We start from the raw sequence: 23,726 nt of genomic DNA on the forward strand, positions 1-23,726 counted from the left end.
ACTTGCTTTATGAATCTGGGTGCTCCTTTGTTGGGTGCATATATATTTAGGTTAGCTCTTCCTGTTGAATTGATCCCTTTACCATTATGTAATGGCCTTCTTTGTCTCTTTTGATCTTTGCTGGTTTAAAGTCTGTTTTATCAGAGACTAGGATTGCAACTCCTGCTTTTTTTTGTTCTCCATTTGCTTGGTAGATCTTCCTCCATCCCTTTATTTTGAGCCTATATGTGTCTCTGCATGTGAGATGGGTCTCCTGAATACAGAAAACTGATGGGTCTTGACTCTTTATCCAATTTGCCAGTCTGTGTCTTTTAATTGGACCATTTAGTCCATTTACATTGAAGGTTAATATTGTTATGTGTGAACTTGATCCTGTCATTGTGATATTAACTGGTTATTTTGTTCGTTAGTTGATGCAGTTTCTTCCTAGCATCGATAGTCTTTACATTTTGGCATGTTTTTGCAGTGGCTGGTACCAGTTGTTCCTTTCCATGTTTAGTGCTTCCTTCAGGATCTCTTGTAGGGCAGGCCTCGTGGTGACAAAATCTCTAAGCATTTGCTTATCTGTAAAGGACTTTATTTCTCCTTCACTTATGAAACTTAGTTTGGCTGGATATGAAATTCTGGGTTTAAAATTCTTTTCTTTAAGAATGTTGAATATTGGCCCCCACTCTCTTCTGGCTTGTACAGTTTCTGCCGAGAGATCTGCTGTTAGTCTGATGGGCTTCCCTTTGTGGGTAACCTGACCTTTCTCTCTGGCTGCCCTTAACATTTTTTCCTTCATTTCAACTTTGGTGAATCTGGCAATTATGTGTTTTGGAGTTGCTCTTCTCTAGGAGTATCTTTGTGGCGTTCTTTGTATTTCCTGAATTTGAATGTTGGCCAGCCTTACTAGGTTGGGGAAGTTCTCCTGGATGATATCTTGAAGAGTATTTTCCAACTGGGTTCCATTTTCCCCCTCACTTTCAGGCACTCCAATCAGACGTAGATTTGGCCTTTTCACATAATCCCATACTTCTTGGAAACTTTGTTCATTTCTTTTTCCTTCTCTTTCTCTAGACTTCTCTTCTCGCTTCATTTCATTCATTTGATCTTCAATCATTGATACTCTTTCTTCCAGTTGATCGAGTTGGTTACTGAAGCTTGTGCATTTATCATGTATTTCTTGTGTCATGGTTTTTATCTCTGTCAGTTTGTTTATGGCCTTCTCTGCATTGATTATTCTAGTTATCCATTCTTCCATTCTTTTTTCAAGATTTTTAGTTTCTTTGCGCTCGGTACGTAGTTCCTCTTTTAGCTCTGATAAGTTTGATGGACTGAAGCCTTCTTCTCTCAACTCGTCAAAGTCATTCTCCGTCCAGCTTTGATCCGTTGCTGGCGATGAGCTGTGTTCCTTTGGAGGGGAAGATGCGCTCTGATTTTTTGAATTTCCAGTTTTTCTGCCCTGCTTTTTCCCCATCTTTGTGGTTTTATCTGCCTTTGGTCTTTGATGCTGGTGACGTACTGATGGGGTTTTGGTGTGGGTGTCCTTCCTGTTTGTTAGTTTTCCTTCTAACAGTCAGCACCCTCAGCTGTAGGTCTGTTGGAGGTTGCTTGAGGTCCATTCCAGACCCTGTTTCTCTGGGTATCAGCAGCGGAGGCTGCAGAAGATAGAATATTGCTGAACAGCAAGTGCTGCTGTCTGATTCTTGCTCTGGAAGCTTCGTCTCAGGGGTGTACCCCACCGTGTGAGGTATGAGGTGTCAGTCTGCACCTAGTGGGGGACGTCCCCCAGTTAGGCTACTCAGGGGTCAGAAACCCACTTGAGCAGGCAGTCTGTCCATTCTCAGATCTCAACCTCCGTGCTGGGAGATCCACTGCTCTCTTCAAAGCTGTCAGACAGGGACATTTACATCTGCAGAGGTTTCTGCTGCTTTTTGTTTAGCTGTGCCCTGTCCCCAGAGGTGTAGTCTACAGAGACAGGCAGGCCTCTTTGAGCTGCAGTGGGCTCCACCCAGTTCGAGTTTCCCAGTGGTTTTGTTTACCTACTTAAGTCTCAGCAATGGCGGGTACCCCTCCCCCAGCCTCGTTGCTGCCTTGCAGTTAGATCTCAGACTGCTGTGCTAGCAATGAGGGAGGCTCCGTGGGCATGTTACCCTCCCGGACAGGTGTGGTATATAATCTCCTGGTGTGCCGTTTGCTAAGACCTTTGGTAAAGTGCAGTATTAGGGTGGGAGTTACTCGATTTTCCAGGTGCTGTGTGTCTCAGTTTCTAAAGGGATTCCCTTCCCCCTTGTGCTTCCCAGGTGAGGTGATGCCTTGCCCTGCTTCAGCTGTCACTGGTTGGGCTGCACCAGCTGACCAGCACCGATTGTCCAGCACTCCCTAGTGAGATGAACCCTGTACCTCAGTTGAAAATGCAGAAATCACCCGTCTTCTCTGTCACTCGTGCTGGGAGCTGGAGGCTGGAGCTGTTCCTATTCGGCCATCTTGCTCCAGATGGATGTTGGTGGCAGTCTTGATACTCCATAACCTCAGGAAAGCATCCATTAGGGTCAAAACCAGCAATAGCCAGCAAGTCCGTCTGGCTTTTATTTCCCTGAAAAACAATGTTTAGCCCTTAAGAAGACTCGGTGGTTTGGAGAGAAAATGGGAGCTAATATGAGAAGTAATACAGTGGGGGCTTCATCCTTTCTTCCTTCTCTCCCTTTTCCAGACTAACAAGAGATGTCTCTGGGCGAGAGGAGGGAGGAAGGGGAAGAGACATGCCAAAGGGTCGCAGAGAAGCCCATGCTCCCTTTTAGTCTACAGTGTTGATAGCCAAACCCCAAGTGGAAAGGCTGGGTGGAGTGCATGTCAGGCAGACAAAACCACAGGCAGCCTCATATGGCATAGCTATGGCAGAGAAGAAGGAATCCAGGAGGATGGTGGCAGCTTTAGCAGTGACCTCCACAGACGGATGACCAAAGACCAGACCACCAATCTGCACTCTAAAGACTCCACACCGCATAAGAGGAGGATAAACTCAAATCAGCGAAATTAAGTTTTCCCCAGACGAAAAAAAAGGGGATTTTAGTGAAGTGAAGTTGACTTATGAGCCATAAAGACATGTGACATGTTGGAAATACACCTGAGTTGTGTGGGTGACTTATTCTGGCACCACACTCTTCCTGGAGGCATCCATCCATGCCCAGGTCTTTATACACTGTTTAGTGCCCGACCTAAATCTCAGGTTTTGTTCTCTTTCTCTGTTAAGAAAGAGACCAATATTTTAAGCTGCTTTCTAAGTATCTCATTTCAAACTTAGCATGTCCTTAAAGTGACTTTATCTTTTTGACTGTCCCTGCCCTACCCCACCAACTCATTTCTCTCCCCACTCTTCTCTTCCCAGGTGATAGCACTAGAATCCACCCAAATTAGAAACCACACAGATATCTTTAGTTCCTGTGTCTCTCTTTCCACCCAACCCAGTCTATTCTACCTCAGAAATCTCACTCAAATATGGCCTTGTCCTTTCTATTACCTCAGTTATGCCCATTTTCCAGACCTCACTATCTGTCTGCCATGTTTATGCAACAGCTTCCTGTGTTTTCAGACTATCTTCTACACTATCCAAAGGATCCATGGTCCTAAATTACTTAGACTTCCTAGTAGAGAAAATCCATATTCCTCAGCAGAGAATGCAGGACTCTGTCTAAATATGGCCTCTGACTACTTCACTCCCCATCAACTCCTACACGTGTACACACTCATGCACACACACGAGGATTATCACCCTCCCATGACTCAAGAGGTAACTATTGCTAAGCAATGGATCAGGGAGCAGAAAAGGAAGCTGTTGTTGGGTCTGGATGCTAAGCTGGTAGAGCATAAGTAAACAGGAGGGAAATAAGAGCAAGGAAGGGAAAGTCTTGTGATTTGCTTCTAGAATTTTCTTACGATGCAAAAAGAAAATCCCAGGAAAGCCTGTCACGTAGGATAACGATCCAGTTGAATAACAATTAAGCTCCTGAAATCTGTGAGGCTGCTCTGGCCAGCCTTCCAGGAGTCCTTGTGATGGGACAGGGACTCCTTTTTTTAGGGGCCTGTGGACCCAAACCATGGAAATCAAGAAAAATCCTGAATTCCTTCAAAAAATACACTGGCTACTTAGCTAGTCCCAAAAGTAAATAAGTAATTTGTTAAACAAAAAGGGAATAGCAATGTAAAACAACAGCGAAAAAATTCAGAGTCCCAGAGATACTTGCTTTCCCAATATAACCCAAAGATAACATTTTAGCATATATCCCTGAGTTGTCTTTCAGAAACCAGACCTCCACTGGGGACTCCCACCAAAGGATCTCCTGGCACACAGATCTCAGATACAGGGGAAAGAAATACTAAATTTTAACCATCATCCTTTATTCTAAGTTTCTTCCTGAGGGGCTTGGAAAAGGTCACTCCCTGTAACCAGTCAACATTCTTTCATTGACTTCAAATTTTAAAACAAAGCTTTTCTTCCCCAACCAATCACAAATCAGAACGTCTGAATCTACCTATGACCTGTGTATCCTGCCCTTTCAGGTCTAAACCAATATGTAACCTCTATGTATTGATTAATAATTTCACCTGTACCTTCTGCTTTCTTGTAATTTACTCCTCCCTTTAAAAATCCTTGCCTGCGGTTGGCCGGGCGCGGTGGCTCACGCCTGTAATTCCAGCACTTTGGGAGGCCGAGGCAGGTGGATCACCTGAGGTCAGGAGTTCAAATCCAGCCTGACCAACATGGAGAAACACCGTCTCTACTAAAATTACAAAATTAGCCGGGGTGGTGGTGCATGCCTGTAATCCCAGCTACTCAGGAGGCTGAGGCAGGAGAATCACTTGACCCAGGAGGCGGAGGTTGCTGTAAGCCAAGTTCGTGCCATTGCACTCCAGCCTGGGGAAAAAGAGTGAAACTCCATTTCAAAAAAATAAAAATAAAAAAAAATAAAAATCCTTGCCTGCAAGCCATCAGGGAGGTCCGGATTTGAGCATTCAGCTGCCTAGATCTCCTTGCTTGGCACCCTGCCATAAAAGCCTTTCTTTTTATTGCTGCAAACCTTGGTGTAGGTATCTGGTTTTACATTGCCGGATGAGGGACACTGGTCACTTTTGTGGTGCTTGTAATACTGCCATTCTCATGGGATTTTTGTAAGTACAAAAATGACAGAGGGGGAGTTTTCTGCAAACTTTAAAGTGCTGTATAAAATAAATAAATATCCATTCACCTTTATCTTTTACAACTCAACATTTCTTAGAAAAATACAACTCACAGCGGATCTGTTTTATGCAAAAAAGAAATGCCAAATACCCATGATGGTCCAAATAATTTTTTTAATGAAAGAATGTTGGGAAATGGTAGGGTATCTTTTACTGAGAACATGGGAATCCATATGAATTCAAAAACATTACACCACAGTTGTTATCATCAGGGTAGCCCTGGTGTGTCTTGGCTGAATTTTTAATATTCTGTCTTTTTAATCTTGCATGACTCTCCTTAGTAAAGTGGCTCCAAAAGGAACAGACACTTAATAAACATTTGAGGCTGGAGACTAGCTGTTTGTAAAACGCTGTCCATTAAGTAATTGTAGGTTAGGCTGAATAAGATGTTTTATAGAGGCTAAAATAGCTACAGTGAGGCCTCATTAAATATGTTACCGTTTTTATGGCCCCTTCAGCATAGAAAACAAAAAACTTGTCCTTGTACTCCAGAGACTGTCCTGTCCCCAAACCTGCTTTGCACTTGCCTTGCATGTAAATAAGATGTCAAGGGCTGGGTTTACAAGGTAAAAGGGTGGAACTAGTTCTTTGTTGCTTACCAATGCTCTGATAACACATGATGAGGAATGATGTTTTATACCAGTATTCTCCAAACTGTGTTCTGTGAGATGGTAACATATATTCTGAGAAAAAAAAAAAAAAAAGGAGGAGGCAGTCATGACAGGAGGTTCTTCCATGAGCAAATAGATTTGAAAAACAATCAGTTAAACAAAGGTAAGAAGTTTTCTTTCCTGCAGAATATTTAGTCTTTCAAGGGCCAAAGTGCTTTGTGAATCTCCAAGAGGGGAATATCATACACAGAATGCCACCAAAAATATTCGAGCACAGAACTTTTTTTTGTAGAACACAGTGCAAAGGACACTAATGTTCCACAGAACACAATTTAAAAGAGTCTGCTTTATTTAATAAAGCCAAGTAACCAATGACAACCAGTTCAATCGTTTCCAGAACATCATATTTCTCACTGAAGGTCCTACAACAAGGGAACTCCCCCGCAAGCAATATCATTACAAGAAGCATGAGACAGAATCATCTGCAAATGAAGTTTTGAGTAAAACACATTAAGATTTCACTACAGCCTGAGGATCCATAATTCAATATTTGAAGTCATTGTTCATCTCATTGAGACTAGGAAACAAAATTGACAAAGGAGGTTGCCATGTTTTCTACACTTTGCTACAGGATGACAATCCTTACTAAAGCACAGGAGGAAAAATATGACAAAGAAAAAAGCAAGTATACGTGCTGTCCATATTTTCCCTTGCAATTTTAAAAAGAATCATAATAACAGTAAGCTTACTAAGTAAATTACTACAGCAAGAGCAGTCGGAGGGACCAAGAACAGAAGCCACACTGTGAAAAGCCTCCCACATGACTCCATGTTGTCATAATGCAATGAATACTGATGGTGCCCCTTGTAGATCCCCTCTACCTGGCAGGTGCACCCATCCCCTGGCTGCCATGAGTGTGGGTTGCTAGTGGCTCCAGAGGCTTCCTCCCAGGGAAGCTGCCCTGTGTAGGATAGGGATGTCCTCTTCCATGAGGTTACATCACCCATCCACCCCAGGGCAGCTTGTCAACAGTGACTGACATGGAATACAAAAGTCTGATTGACTTTCCTCAAGGACTATGTGGTGGAATTCATGTTCCAGTGCTCCCCATGGAATCAGGCTAAAGCCAGCCTCCAACTGAGACCACAGCCTTGCTTAGCTCCTTGTCTTGCCCTCACCCACTTCCCTTACTCCCTTTCTCCTAAGACCCCTCCAATAAATCACATATAATTTGTTGCCTGTCTTAGGCTCTGCTCCTAGGGAACCCAGCCTAGGACACATAGTTATAACATTAGATCTAAAGAGACATCTTTTCTCTTAATTATGATATGAACAGAGTTTGCCATGACCAGTCGTCTTACCTGCTTCAGCAACTGTTCCTCGTGGTAGAATAAGCAGCCCTGGGTCTGTATTTCATACAATGTGCTTCTGTAGAATGCACATCACAGGTATTGGAATGCTTGCTAAAAAAAATACAGATCACCAAAAACAAAAACAGATCTCAGTCCTACTAAATCAGGATCTCCAGAAGTGGAACCCAAGAATTATATTCTAAGACAAGATCCCCAGGTACCTCTGATGCACACTGAAGTTTGAGAATGACTAGCAAGGGGCCATGCGTTAGCCAACACGTTCCTCTCCTGCACTGTAGTAACTGAGAGATACTCTCAAGGCAAACTAACTTGTCTTCTTATCTTCTGCCTACTGACAAAGTCCTCTGAGAGAAAATAAAGTATGAATGGCCAAGTGAAAACTTCCAATATGGTCCATAAAGGAAAAAACAAAACAAAACAAAAAAGAAACCCAACCAGATTTGTCTTAGCTAATGACAAATTATTTCAAAATGTGAATTTCATTTTATTTCTTTAAAATTGGAAAATGTGTTTTGAGATGACACTCTATATGAGTTGGAGAAGCTATGTGTAATCATGGAAAATCAATTATGTCCAAGTATTGTAGGAGTTACGGAAAGAAAGAAAATCTGAAAATAATTTTTCAAAGCATTGTGTAGAAAAGATTTACAGTAGCTCATAAATGTCTAAATTACCACATTTATTCATCTCACAAAAGTTGACTGTTGCTTGAGTTTCTACCTAAAAAGTCTCAGATCTCTGGATACACATTGATAAATATCACCGAATACTGCATTTTTCCATACCTCTAACAAGCAGGCGACAGCCACAGCTGAACAAAAGTACCAGCAGGACAATCAAAACGAACCACAGGTGTAAGTTAGTGACAGAAGATCAAACAGAGCTCCAAAGTAAACCTGCTGTCCACTGTGGAACAAGACAGGTCAAGAGAATCAGAGGGTGGGCAGAGACGGCCTCCAGGGAATGATGTTTATTGAGCAGCAGTTGGTTCAAGCCTAGATTGCTTGGCAGGCAGACTCCTCTCTTCATTGTTGTTGTTTTGTTGAAGGTTGCAGGGAGTGTTTCATTTGTTTGTTTGGCTCAAGAGAAATAAAGTTGTCTTGATTCATGTCAAGCAGAGCAGGTGCCCAGCTCTTCACTGGCTGACAGTTCTTAATGACCGTCTGGGCAGGGATCCCAAAATGAATCAGCCACCCGTGAAAGGCTCACCCACCCCTAGAAGATTCCTAATAATTATCTGGTGCTTGGTTAATAGAGAATAACAGAACACACTGCTAATCAAAGTGAAGCACCTTTCAAATCCCAGATGTCCAAAAAATTACCTGGTAGAAGGAGATTGTGTTGTTCAATGTGATTTTCTCCTGAATGTTAAAACCAAGCACAATGTGATAGAAAATCTAAGTACCCAACTCAAAGATAAGTCTAAATCTGCAAGTTTTACAAATATATTAGGACCTATATTCTTAAGAAAAGATACACCAACTAAAAAGCATAGCAAATAACATACTTCTTAAGGAAACTCTGCACATAGTTTCCAGAACATGTAGTTTCTAAAGTTCACAGTGGTTCTAACGCATCGTTTTTAAATAAACTCAAAGTTCCCTGAACAATGTATTATTAGAGTGGCTCTTTTTTGGGAGAAATTATAATATATAATTCCATAAGATTACCAAACAGATATCTGGGGACACCTTCCAAAAGTCAGCATCCTTACCTTGAATTTCATAATCAATTCCACTGGTGGACCACAGTGAACAACATCAAGAGGATGAAAAACATCAAGAGTGAACAACATCAAGAGGATGTTGGCCATCTGAAAAGCTTGGCATTTTTAAACAGACACAACTAAAAGGAGAAAGGATTGTCTGAGATAGAGAACCTTGGAAATGGTGATGTTAAAGCAACTAATGTTCCAGCCTCCTACCAGTATAGAGTCCCACTGCCCTGACAGTTTCAGGGAAAGGAGGAAGACACATGAGACCAACAATTATAACTCATCCTTTAACATTAATTCCTGTGGAGACACAAGGTCAAATCATCAAACTGTCTGTTTGACACGACTCAGAGAAGCACCAGGTTCAAATAACCTTGCATGGATCCATGAAGAACCAGCCTGGGAGGTAGTTCTTCCACTACAGGGTTGATCTACATGTTATGTAGATAAGGGAGGCAGAATTAGAGCTAATTTCCTCGAGAAATTCAAGTGTAGTCTACATGATATTCTCATTAATAACTTATCAAAATATGGTTTAACACCTAAATGGTCAAAGGCCAGACCGAAGCATAATTATCAGTGGCTCAGTGTCAGTCCAAGCACCATAGAGTATCATTAAAATGAAGGCTTGAATTACAATGCACAGCTTAGTCCTTCAGATAACATAAAGTAGGGTGGAGCTGTTTAGAAGTCATGGTATCCTAATGAAAAGCACCTGTAATTTTAAAAATAGGAAAAGATGCTCAACTTCATTAGTCATCAAGGAAGTACAAATTAAAGCACATGTGATACAATTACATACCACTAGAATGGCTAAAATGAAAAAGACTGACAATACAAAATGTTGGTGAAGGTGGGGGTTTAAATTGGCACAACCAGTTTGGAAAACTGTTTGGCAGTATCTAGTAAAGCTGAGCATACACATACCTGATGACTCCACAATCCCATTTCTAGGTCTATACCCAACAGAATTGGGTAGGTATGTTCACCAAATCACTTCCACTTTTAGGCTATTGTAAAGAGTGCTGCTATAAATATTCTCCACAGAATATTCAAAAGTTCAAAAACAGGCAAAACCAATCGATGGTGTCAAGAAGTCAGAAATAGTGATACTGTTGGGGCAGGCAAGGAAGGCTGCTGGTAATATTCTGTTTCTTGATCTGGACATTGGTTACACAGGTCTGTTGACTTTGCAAAAAAAAAAAAAATTTTTTTTTTGAGATGGAGTCTCACTCTGTCACCCAGGCTGGAGTGCAGTGGCGCAATCTCGGCTCACTGCAAGCTCCACCTCCCAGGTTCATGCCATTCTCCTGCCTCAGCCTCCTGAGTAGCTGGGACTACAGGTGCCCGCCATCACGCCCAGCTAATTTTTTTGTATTTTTAGTAGAGACAGGGTTTCACCGTGTTAGCCAGAATGGTCTCAATCTCCTGACCTCATGATCCGCCCACCTCGGCCTCCCAAAGTGCTAGGATTACAGGCGTGAGCCACCATGCCCGGCCCACTTTGCAAAAATTTATTGAGTTGTCTACTTATAATATGTATACTTATAATAGTATTGTATTCTATATGATATGGCTGAATTTTGTCCCCACAAAATTATACGTTGAAGCCCTAATCCCCAATGTGATGGTATTTGGAGCCAGGATCTTTGGGAGATAAATGGCTTTAGATGAGGTCATAAGAATGGGGCTCTCATGATATGATTAGTATTCTTACAATAAGAGACACCCGGGAGCTTGGTCTCTTTCTGCCATGTGAGGACATAGCAAAAAGGTGACTGACTGCAGACTAGGAAGAAGGTGCTCATTGGAACCAAATATGCCAGCACCTTGATTTTGGACTTCCCAGTCTCCAGAGCTATGAGAAATAAATGTCTGTTGTTTAAGCCACATAGTCTAGGGTATTTTGTAAGAGCCTGGAAAAAGGAGGAAGCTAGGGATGTGTGAGACCAACTTCATCATTTTTTTTCCTATAATCAAACTGGACACAGGAAACTATTTCCTTACAAAAAGAGAATTGAAAGAGGTAATAAGTTGCCCCAAGTCATTTCTCCGTGATTATTTGGTTCTGTCAAGTGAAGTGCTTACAGTTTTAATGGCCAGACAGTGCTTACAACTTTAGCTGTGTTTTGCTTGTGTAAAGACAAGTTTGGTATTCAATGCTAAGACTAACAAAGTTATAGAAAAATGCATAAGTGCAATTTTAACTCTACTAGAGATGCAAAACTTTGGGAACATGGATATGTGTTTTTATCTATTTTAAGTGTGAAAATGGAATGTGATTAAGAACCACCACTCTGTTAGATAATATGCATCTTTAGAAATGGACCTGTGATAAGCTTTTAGTGGTAATTTAGTAACTGGCTATAAATATTCACCATAAAACTTAGCAGAGCATCTCAGAATGTTTTTATTTATTAATAATGAAAGTTGATAGAGCTCTTTCTGGAATGGTTGTTTGGGCCCAGAATCTAACTTCACACCACTCTTTGGTCTGTGCCTGCCTGAGGCAGTGATTCATCTTAGACATCCTCTGGAGACCCCTTCAACTTCTGTGGTTCTGCAATAAAGAGATAACCGACAAGAAAGAAATCAGCATGCAAAGAAAACATCTCCATTGGAACACTTGTTCTGGTCTGGATTCTCCAAATTATCTTTTCCTAGGAATTCGAGACTACTGTTCCTTCTTAAATCAGGACTAAGAATATTTAGGTATAAATCTCCTACCCTTCCTGATCTCCACAAGAGAAAAAAAAATCAAAAATTTATCACTCTGATACTGAATCAAGAGTGGTTAAAAGTAGTAAATTAGTAGAGAATCTTATGGCTGTAAGAGCCACAGTAAAATAATCAGCAAGATAAAAGAGAAAGAAAAAGAGCGACAGAGAGAGAACCAAGGAGATTCCAGGTAAATAATTCTCATTTTTTTAGGATCTTGGCCTGAGGCATTTTTGTGAATTTTAGATAAAGATATTCAGCCTCCGCAGAAACCTTTAATGAAACACCCAACCCAACAATAATGTGTTTCCCTGCTGTGGCAGAAGCCTGCACTTTCATTTTCCAATGGTCATGATCTATATTTCCGTACAAGAAAGAGGGTCAAGCAAACAGGATTTTTCCATAAGGCAATTAAGGTAGAACATGGATTAGGATGAAAATAAAATGACTCTTTATCTTCTTTTATGTAAATATTTTTCCTAATATACCACCTGCTGGAAGCCCGTGGCAGAATATGATTGTAAGAATACAACTGTGAAGCAATTTTCTGAATTCCTGAGTAATTCAGTCAAAAGTGGGACAGCCCTTGAGTTATCCAAGATGTGATCTCAAACTACTGCTCTGTCCTACTTTTACAGACATGCCCCAGAAATTTCTATGTATCCATTTTCCTATTCAAGTGAGATAAATTCCTTTCATTTTTTCATTGAGTCTGAAATCTAATCAGTTAACAAATAACCTTTCCACTGCCAAGTCTAGGTCCTCTTAGATCTCCTCACCCTCTCACCTTCATGCTGACCAGCCCCATCAATCCTGCTGTACACACGACACTCTAAAATATGCCTTTGAATAGGTGCCTCTCCCTGTGGGCAATGCCCTTTTTCCTCCTCTGTACCCACTCAAATTCTAGGCCTTCAAGACAGAACTTAAACACACCTTCTCCAGGTAACTATGCTAGATGAAACCCGCTTCTCTCTCTCTCTCTCTCTATCTCTCTTTGTCTCTCTCTCTCTCTCTCTCTCTCTCTCTTTGAGACAGGGTGTCACTCTGTTGCCCAGGCTGGAGTGCAGTGGCACAATCATGACTCACTGTGGCCTCGACCTCCCTGGGCTCAAGTGATCCTCCCACCTCAGCCTCCCGAGTAGCTGGGACTACAGTCACACACCACCAAGACTCGCTAATTTTTGTATTTTTTGTAGAGATGGCATTTCGCCATGATTCCCAGGCTGGTCTTAAACTCCTGGGCTCAAGTAGTCTGCCCTCCTTGGCTTCCCAAAGTGCTGAGATTACAGGTGTGAGCCACTGTGCCCAGCCTTCACTCCACTCTCTTAACACATAAAAATCAAGGTCAAATCCTGTGAAAGTAAATTCCAGATATTTGACTGTGCTAGACTTTGGTTCTTTTTAACTTTGCTTGAAATAATGCAACTTTTATGTGAGCATTTGGTTCTTGGTTCTCCAACCCCAGCCCGTATTTCCACTGCTACCTACCCCACAACCCGACGCCCCCCACACACACTCAAACACACACATACACACAACAGGTTGATCCAGAGCAGGAGTCGCTTTGATTATTTTGCACCATTTGTTCCTTGCATTTCCCTCTATCCTTCCTAGGTAAGCAAGAATACTGGTTTTTTGCTCTATAGTTGTTGAACAAATAACTATAAATAAATAACAAATTTATTTACAGTTAATTTGCCATTGATTTATAGTTAAATAAATAAATTGGAAAATATATGTTTGCCACTTTTTTTGATAGCTAGGGATAAAAGGACATGGAAACTAAACTGCCCAAATAAATACTTGATCCAGTAGGCACCTAAAATGTCAACATCAATGGTTTTCTTGAGGGTGACTATCTTTGGAGGTGGAAGCTGGAGTGGGAAGGATTTTAATTAATCTACATATAGAATTACATAGCATTTTCATAAATCCCTGCTTGATTTTCCCCATGGATCAAACACCAGGGAACTGTGAGGATCCCAGTTCTCTGACCTGTCAGCCTGGAGATGTGTCCTTTGGTCAGGCTGCCCCTTCATCCCCTACCAGAGTTTGGTTGTGGTTGTTGTTTTGTTGTTTTAATCTGGTTGCATACCAACCCGGCCAGAGTTTCTTGTCTGTGAACATCACAGAAATAACTGCTGGAATGTTTTCGTGTGCCCCTATCACAGCATTTACCCACTGTCCTGTGATGATTTATTCATATGCCAGTCTCCCATGATTAGAGTTGCCAGAATTAGCAAATTAAATACAAGATAACAGTTTTATATTTCAGATCAATAATGAATAACTTATTAGTATAAGTATAACCTGAATATTGCATGGGACATACTTACACTTTTTAAAAATATTCATTGTTTATCTGAAATTCAAATTTTATCCTGTATTTTATCAGTTGTCCTGTATTTTAGCTGGCAACCCTATCCACAATAGACCGGAATCATTCCTTTACCTGCCACCCCTACCTTATGCCATGTCTTATGAGCACCTCAGAAATGATGATCTTGGATGTATGTAAATAACTTTCTTTTTGTTTGTTTGTTTTTTGTTTTTTTGTTTTGAGACTGAGTTTCACTCTTGTCACCCAGGCTAGAGTGCAATGATGCAATATTGGCTCAATGCAACCTCCACCTCCCCGGGTTCAAGTGATTCTCCTGCCTCAGCCTCCCAAGTAGCTGAGATTACAGACACGTGACAGCACGCCCAGCTAATTATTGTATTTTTTAGTAGAGATGGGGTTTCACCATGTTGGCCAGACTGGTCTTGATCTCTTGACCTCAGGTGATCCACCTGCCTCAGCCTCCCAAAGTGCTGGGATTACAGGCATGAGCCACCGTGCCCAGCCTACAAATAACTTTCATTCAGAGTTTAAATGGCATCAAGTTGCACTGAAAGTTAATTTTCACAATAGAAAGCACAAAAATATTAAATGTTCATTTAGCCTGACTTTTAGCATGAATAGATCCAGCTAAAAAGAAGGATGATATTGCTTACAAAGAGTAAATGAGGGGCCAGGCATGGCGGCTCATGCCTGTAATCCCAGCACTCTGGGAGGCCAAGGTGGGTGGATCACTTGATGTCAGGAGTTCTAGACCATCCTGGGCAACATGGTGAAACCCCGTCTGTACAAAAAATACAAAAATTAGCCAGCTGCAATGGCACGCTCCTGTAATCCCAGCTACTTGGGAGGCTGAGGCAGGAGAATCACCTGAACCCAGGAGGCAGAGGCTACAGTGAGCCAAGATCATGCCACTGCACTCCAGCCTGGCAACAGAGACTCTGTCTCAAAAAAAAAAAAACAAAAAAAAAGAGTAAATGAGAACACTTGCCCATTTTGAACAGCAGCATTCATCAACTGATTCCTTCCACTCACATTATAAGGATATGTAGAACCAGTGGTCCAGGTCAGAAGGCAGGCCACTGTCAGGCATGCAACAACTGACACTTGTAGCTTTCCAAACAGACAAAGCTTCATGGCCTCATTTCCCGCAAGGCTATCCTATCTTCCTTCCTCCTGTCCCAAAATGTTGTTCATTGGTACAAGTCATATTTCTCAAAAAAAAAAAAAAAAAAAAGGAAGATAAGAAACAGGAAAATATACCACCATAGAGTTGGAACAAGATAAGAGAAATAAGCTGTCTGGATTCTGGTTTAGCAACGGAGAAAGGAATTAAGAACCTGATACATTTCACAAGTGGAAAGATGAATACAGAGGATAAAGAATATAGAAAAGTTTCTTTAAAGCTGAAATACACACTAAAAAAAGTACATAATACAAAGCAAAATATTCAAGGCTGCAGAGATCAGCAAACACCTCTTCGTTGTGAAAATACATTTTTTTAGAATTGTGGATCAAAAGTTTCTTCATGAGGACTTTACTAATTTTTCAGATACCTGAGCCTTCTTGTTAGTAAATCTGTTGTCCTAACAATCCATCTTTTGTATTGTTACTGAGCAAAAGCTACTCTTAAAATTCAAATGTTTTATATAAGTTGGCTGGGCATAGTGGCTCACACCTGTATTCCCAGCACTTTGGGAGGCTGAGGAAGACAGATCGCTTGAGCCCAGGAGTTCAGGACCAGCCCGGGCAAGATGATGAAGTCCCATCTCTATAAAAAATACAAAAATTGGCCAGGCTCATTGGTGCATGCCTGTAGTCCCAGCTACTCAAGAGGCTGAGGTGGGAGGATCACTGGAGCCCAGGAGGCTGAGGTTGTAGTGAACCAAGATGGCGCCACTGCACTTCAGCCTGGGTGACAGAGTGAAACTCTGTCTCAAAAAAAAAAAAGAAAAAAGAAAAAGAAATTGTTGGAAAAAAATGGTCTTCAGAAAGCAGAAAGAATGAACCTATATAACTCACTCTTTAGAACCCATTAAAACATTGCTTACTTCCCTTTTTAAAAATTAGTATATATATCTAGGAAAGGAACATCAACTGGCACCTGGAGGAGCATGGATTATACACCAGCCCTTCTCCTAGTAGCTGCAAATCCTTGAACAAGTTTTTTCACTTCTATGGCATTGTTTTTAAAATGGAGATATGATACTCATCCATTTGGGGTGAACATCAGTTAACATCTATGGAACACCCAGCATGACTCCCACAGTGTATCTATTTCCTTATTCATTCATATTGAGTGCCTCACTATCATGATCATGATCATCATCATCTTTATCAATTTCAGTTACTGATTGCCTGTTATGTGCAAATCGCTTTTCACACATAATCAAGCATGGCTGATCGATCATTCTAGTCCCTATTTTGTTAATTCTATAGGCCCTGCCCTGTTTACAATACTATATTGCCTCTAAGAATAAAAGTTCTTTGATGTAAATCCCTTCGCTTCAGCATTATACTCTCTGTATTTTGGAGAGTGCGAGATTTATTGACATTTAATAGCAGCAAAGCCAAGGCCTTCAGAGGTGTGACAACAAACCACACTTTCTCCTGGAAATCAAGTGGGAAATTTTTAGTCTTCTGAATTTCATTGAGGAAGAATCTCCCCAAGAAAAAGGAAGAGCATTGCTTAAATCTAGGCCCTGCTGATGGAGACAATTCTGGGAGTAGGGAGAACAGCTCAAAGAGGAATGGCATCATTGTGAATGACTAGGGCCCACGAGAAGAAATGGATTGGTAGCCTTGACAGTTGACCTCCAGCTGCTATGGAAAGTGTTTGCTTTCTTCTCCTGGGCCCTAGTCATTTCCAGCGCAGTGGCTCACGCCTGTAATCCTAGCACTTTGGGTGGCCAAGGCAGTGGATCACCTGAGGTCAAAGGTTCAAGACCAGCCTGGCCAACATGGTGAAACCCCGTCTCTACTAAAAATACAAAAATCAGCCAGGCGTGGTGGCGGGCGCCTGTAATCCTAGCCACTCAGGAGGCTGAGGCAGGAGAACTGCTCAAACCCAAGAGGCAGAGGTTGCAGTGAGCCGAGATCATGCCATTGCACTCCAGCCTGGGAAACAGTGAAAACTCCATCTCAAATAAATAAATAAATAAATAAGTAAATAAAATAGTGTTTAGGCTGGGCACAGTGGCTCACCCTTGTAATGCCAACACTTTGGGAGGCTGAGGTGGGTGGATGACTTGAGGTTGAGAGTTCCAGACCAGCCTGGAGAGCATGGAGAAACCCCGTCTCAACTAAAAATACAAAAAAAAAAAATTAGCTAGACGTGGTGATGAGCACCTGTAATCCCAGCTACTCAGGAGGCTGAGGCAGGAGAATCGCTTGAACTCAGGAGGCAGAGGTTGCAGTGAGCTGAGATCACACCACTGCACTCCAGCCTGGGCAACAGAGTACGAGACTCTGTCTCAGATAAATAAACAAACAAATAAATAAAACAATGTTTACAAAAATTTAAAAAATAACTGCAGTTCGAGTCTTTTAAAAAATCAATGTATTTTGTATCTCATTTGAAACCACCTGTTTCAGAATCTCAAAAATGGTGCCCCCAAACTTATTCCTCAGACAGGCTCACACAGGTGCACAAAAATGTTCAGACAAGGACATTTTTTTTTTCTAAGAGAAAAACCCAAATGTGAAAATATTAGAAAGAACCCAAATGTGCACCAATAGGAAACTAGCTAACATATTGCTTGTCCACTACAATAAAATATTCTGCAATGATGAAAAAAGAGGGGAATAGGTCTCTATATGCTGATATGGACATGTTTCAGAGCCTAAGATGGTACCTTTGTGCAAACTGAGAAAAGGTGCCCTCTTCCAGGCAGGCCCAGGCCCTGCCAGAGAACACAGTTTACTGAATTTCAGCTTCCATTCTCCCCTCAACCAAGTGCCTGTGCACAACTATATATGACAACTCTGCCAAGACCTATTAAAGGGGAAGAAGGGAGGTGGGTATAATTTGATACCATGCGTGTGTTTCAAAGGCAATACACAAAAATATTGAATATATACTTTTATCTTTAAAATATTTCTGGAAGAACACACAAGAAGCTGGTAACAATGGTTGTCTCTGGGGAGAGAAAATGAGGGTTGTGGGTGGGAGATGACTTTTCACTGTATTCTCTTTTGTACATTTTTTACCATATGCATGTAACTTTCTCAATTGAAAAAAAAAAAGAAAAGGAAAGTCCTTTTATTTTCTGATAGCACACCCAGAGACTGTTGAGGCCAAGGGCCATGGCTACTGCTGCTATGCAACCTGTCCTCCCACACACCTGGACCTCTCAGCAGCCAACATGCAGTGTCCTGGCCCAGTTCAGCCTATGTGGCTTCCATTTATCTATGTGAAGTACAGATTTTCTAAAGCATATTTTTTCGATGGAACGTACGTTGCTTTTATACATTTTTCAACAATGGCAATACATCTCCAAATTATTTTCACTAGGCACTTTTCATTTTAGCCCAGTACCCACCCTGATGCAAACCAGCCATGAATTCTTGTTTTACTTCTGCCAACCACAGTGGGAAAATAACACACCTACACCAATGTGTGCAGCAGTCGCTGAAAATTGCTACAATGGCAGGTTCCTAGCTCACATTTGTAGACTGTGTTTCTAGCATCTTGCTTCTGTGCACAGGATAAACCACTCTGAAAAGTGTTAATCAATAAAAGTCAAAGGTTCCTAGATCCCCAATTAAGAACTGCCCTTGATATGGTCTGTTTGCTAGCAGCGTCACCCTAGGCAAGTTCCATGCACACTCTATGTCTCATAGAAAATTGGTAATACTGCAATAATCATACTTCCCTCAGAGGATTAGTGTGATGGTTTAATGAGACAATGGATGTACCTCACGTAGTAACCACCCAATAAATGGTTTGCTCTTGCGGTTTTTGTGGCAAGGTGGTTGTTACATGATTGCAGAGATGAGACTGAAACAATTACATCGTAAGTAACAATACCTATTATCATCTGAACAATCTACACTTATCAAATGTGATCTCATACATTATCTTTAGTAAGTACAACAATATTTGTTCTTTGAGCTTTAAAGTAAGGTACTTTGAAATACAAGGCCATGTCCTTTATGTTGGTGCTTCATTATGGTTTTTGCTTAATTATAAAAGCTACCTATATTAAAGTTTGGTGGAAGGTAAAAAGTACACAAAAAGAAAAGATCATCACTTCCAGAAATCCCACTCCAGAAATCCACTATTAACATTTTAGCATATTTCCTTCTAGTCTTTTTTCCATGCATTTTAATAATTGAGATCATATGAAATATATACTTTTCTATCCTTTTTCCTGTTTAGCATTTTATCCTAAATATTTCTCCATGTTATTAAAAACTCCATCAATATTATCATTTTAATAGGTGGTTAGCATTCCATTGCATTTATTTATTTAACAAATATTTATTGAAAACCTATTATGTGTTAGACACTCTCTTTGATGCTAGAGCTAGTATAGTGAATAAAACAGACAAGCTCTCTCTTCCCATGAAGTTTCTGTGTAGTGTTAATGGTTGTGGTACAAGTTAGAGTAAATTAAGGAGAAAATAGGAGGTAGAAAAGTGGAGGCAGTGCTTACGGACAATGTTTTCAAGGTGGTTAGCTGTAAAGTAACCGTAGCTGGAGGAAAAGGAGTGGTCAATGTTGTACCTAATTTTACTCAATTATTGCACTGAGGAAATACCAATGTGTATTTTAGATGATCTCTTGGGCATTTTGGTAACATTTAAAATTGAGTTTTTTTTTTTTTTTTGAGACGGAGTCTCGCTCTGTCGCCCGGGCTGGAGTGCAGTGGCCGGATCTCAGCTCACTGCAAGCTCCGCCTCCCGGGTTTACGCCATTCTCCTGCCTCAGCCTCCGAGTAGCTGGGACTACAGGCGCCCGCCGCCTCGCCCGGCTAGTTTTTTGTATTTTTTAGTAGAGACGGGGTTTCACCGTGTTAGCCAGGATGGTCTCGATCTCCTGACCTCGTGATCCGCCCGTCTGGGCCTCCCAAAGTGCTGGGATTACAGGCTCGAGCCACCGCGCCCGGCCTAAAATTGAGTTTTTAATAAAAGTTGCTAGTGTCATTCCTAAGCTGGTTTTGGTAAGTCTATTGTGATTTTTATGTAGTAGCTGCGATAATGTCATGGTCTTTTACACCGCATAAGCAGAGAATTAAGCTTAAGGGCCATAGCCACTGATACTAAGTCCTAATGCAGGATTCTCCTTTGGCTATGATGTTATCACCTCACAATAACCACTCATCTCACCATGGTGAAGTATTTGATAGAAACCCTCTCTACCTTGGATCTCATCCAACTATTTTTGGTGTGTTTGTGTGTTTTTAAGGCAGGGGAGAGGGAGTATTGTTCCTACAGATTTTTGTACTAGAAATGTTTTCTGGTTCCTTCCCATACCCTCTTCTATGAGAAACAACCTGCTCACAGCCCTGTTAAGGAATGGTGGCCATGTTTGTAGCACATGACCCTACCATTCCCCCACCCCAAAACACACATACACCCACTGACCACACTTGACTGAACCTAGTGTAGACGCTGACACAACAGCAGTAATCGAGGACCTATGAACCTGAATGGATTGACTTGAAAATTCGATTCCTCTCTTTTTTTTTTTTTTTTTTTTTTTTGAGACGGAGTCTTGCTCTGTCGCCCAGGCTGGAGTGCAGTGGCCGGATCTCAGCTCACTGCAAGCTCCGCCTCCCGGGTTTGCGCCATTCTCCCGCCTCAGCCTCCCGAGTAGCTGGGACTACAGGCGCCCGCCACCTCGCCCGGCTAGTTTTTGTATTTTTAGTAGAGACGGGGTTTCACTGTGTTAGCCAGGATGGTCTCGATCTCCTGACCTCGTGATCCGCCCGTCTCGGCCTCCCAAAGTGCTGGGATTACAGGCTTGAGCCACCGCGCCCGGCCCGATTCCTCTCTTAATTGGAGTTGGATTGACAGGGGCAAATGGCAGTGAAAGTAGAAACTGAAGTAGAGTCAGAATCAAAGAGCCCTTAGTCATGGAAAGCCACAGTCAGCTGGAATTCTGGAAGGCTGGGAACTTTGACTAAACAGAATCAGCTGACCTAGTAGAGAACGAGCACAGAAAGATGTTTATATTGAAGTAGAGATACGGAAAGATTAATTCTCAAGCTTCCAAACTCCCCAAATGAGGCAACTAAAATGTTAGCTAATATTTTTTAAAATGATTTAAATGCATCAATGAGCTGGCATGAAATAAAGCCTTCTATAGTTGCCAAAATATAATCAGATCAGGAACCCTGGCTGGTAAGTGAACACCAAAGCTGGCTTCCATCCTGAAAGTGTCTGCCAATCCCTGGAGGATCTGAGCTTCTGCTCTGAGGGGTTGCACAGAAATATAGGGACCCACCCAAGATGGGTAATCTAAATGATGACCTCCCACATAATATTGGAACCCAGAAGTCTACACCTCTAGTGCTTAAGTGAATGAGAAAGAGACCCTGATCTACAGAAGGTAGCAGCAAGGAATTACGTCCCTCTTGATCTCAGTGCTGAGTGAAGGGTTAAACCACCTCCTGTGTGTGTTCAGAACCACAAGCTAGTCCTCACATGGCTTGCAATCCAAATGCTATCTGTGTAGTCTGAAATACCTTAAGCACAGAATATAATTCCTGGAGTGCCTGGGTTGGTAGTCTCAACTTCAACCTAGGTCTCAAAGGATTCCACAGATAAAGTTCCAAAAGAATAAGCAGCTCTCAGGCAAAAATCACACACACACACACACACACACACACACACACACAAACCCCCACAAAGAGACACCATGAGAGAAAAGAAACCCAAGTAAAGCTTGAAAAAGAATCTTCTTCACCCTGCAGTCCCTGTCCTTGGACAGCCATGAGATCCATTTTAATGATGCAATAAAGCCTACCCTTATTTGATAAATTTTACAGAAATTTTGTTCTTAAAAAAATAATCACAACTCCCTTGTTATCAACTTTTGTTTCTAAACAGTGGCTGAGAGCATGGATCTTAACAGCAGCAGTAGCAGAGCTCTACTGCCCTGACTTACCTTTATCTTTACTGTTACTGCATTGGTTTCTGAGCCTCGTGCTGCAACCTCACTCCTTTGTCATCATCAAGTGCCAATGATCTTATGCCTCTCTCTTTGGTATCTATTTGAATGACACACTGGATGAACAAGAGGAGCTTACTATGTCCTACTGGGACTTGATTGCAGAAGAAATGTATTAGGAGAGTCTTGTGGGAAATCTAGCTTATGCTAATCAAATCCAATTTGGATGATTGTAAATGCCTGGGAATTAAGGAGAGTAAAATCAAAGAGGCAAAGGAATGGCCACCTCATTCCTCAAAAGAGTTGAACATAAGAAATAACTAGTCTTATCATTTTTAGACACAATGGGAAATACTCCATAGCCGAAAGTCTGGTCTATGCTGATAAATCTTTCACATAAAGGTGAATAAAGCAACCATTAACCAGCTTTAAAAGACATTATATGGCACTATTACTAAAGACGGCATTTTGTAAACCTGTGGTCCCCTTCTGGGAATGATCACACTGCCTCAAATCCCTAGGCCTACAGACGGGGATAAAAATGTCTTTGATTCTCCAGAGAACTCTATGTTGGCTAGCCGCCAACTGATGCAAAGACTGGTTTTTCTTGAAAGTTTCACCAGCACTTCTGTTTGTTTTCCTGTTAAACAAGCAAACCACCTGGTTGTTGACAAGACTCTGATGGTAAGACTTCCAGGTGAGTGGAAGGAAGACAGAAGGAACTAGAACTCCTGACCTTGGTCTCAGGCTACATTAACACTTTTTGGTTAATACAATTAATCACAGAGAAAGAAGATGCAATCGGGAGCTAACGCCTATGCCTTCTTAGCCTTTTCTTTTTTACTCTGTGAGGAACTATTTTGAGCTTAATTGGACTTTTATCTGGAATGTTCAGTTGTATGACCCTTTCCTTGCTCTGCAGTGAACCTGTCGCAGTACAATTATTTCCTGTGAAGGTCAGGTATACACTGATATTTGAAAACAATTCATCATTAGGCATTAAGGAAATGAGAAGAGCATTTCAATTCCTCCTTTCCTTGTTTGGAAAATCATTTTCAATTTCAGATTAAGTGAAAATTTAAGGTCTAGTAGTGGTGATTTAAGGTGTAGTAATAGTCAAAACAGTAAGTCAGGTATGCATCCACTGCAGATGAGCTTGGTGAAAATTAATCCAATCTGAACTCTACAAAATCATTTTAGAACTGGGGCATTGAGGCTCTCCAGGAGTTATTTAATATCTCAATTGATATTTCAGCAAAAGACCTTTTCTTCTACCTTCTCAACTTGCTTCATTTGAAAAGGTATTTTTTTTAGTGCTACTGGGAGTTGAGCCTTAGTAACTTCTGATTGAGCCAATTACAGTAGTTGACTAATTTAAATCACCAAGTATTTATTGAACATCTACATGTTCAAGGCATTATGCTGTGACAATTAAGCCAAATGTCAAGCAAAAGGAGGCATCTAAAATCAGTTGAATTTCACAAACTTCATCACTGAGGGTCTCAAACAAAACATGATAATATTTTTAATTTTGTGAATTCTGACTTCGCTTAATTGAAGGCTTCTTATCTAATCTTTATCAGAGAATATACTTAACATCTTTATTCATTACAAGAAATTTATCTTACTGTAA

Source organism: Rhinopithecus roxellana, chromosome 4, assembly GCF_007565055.1.
Source record: "Rhinopithecus roxellana isolate Shanxi Qingling chromosome 4, ASM756505v1, whole genome shotgun sequence".
NCBI classification, from domain to species: domain Eukaryota; kingdom Metazoa; phylum Chordata; class Mammalia; order Primates; family Cercopithecidae; genus Rhinopithecus; species Rhinopithecus roxellana.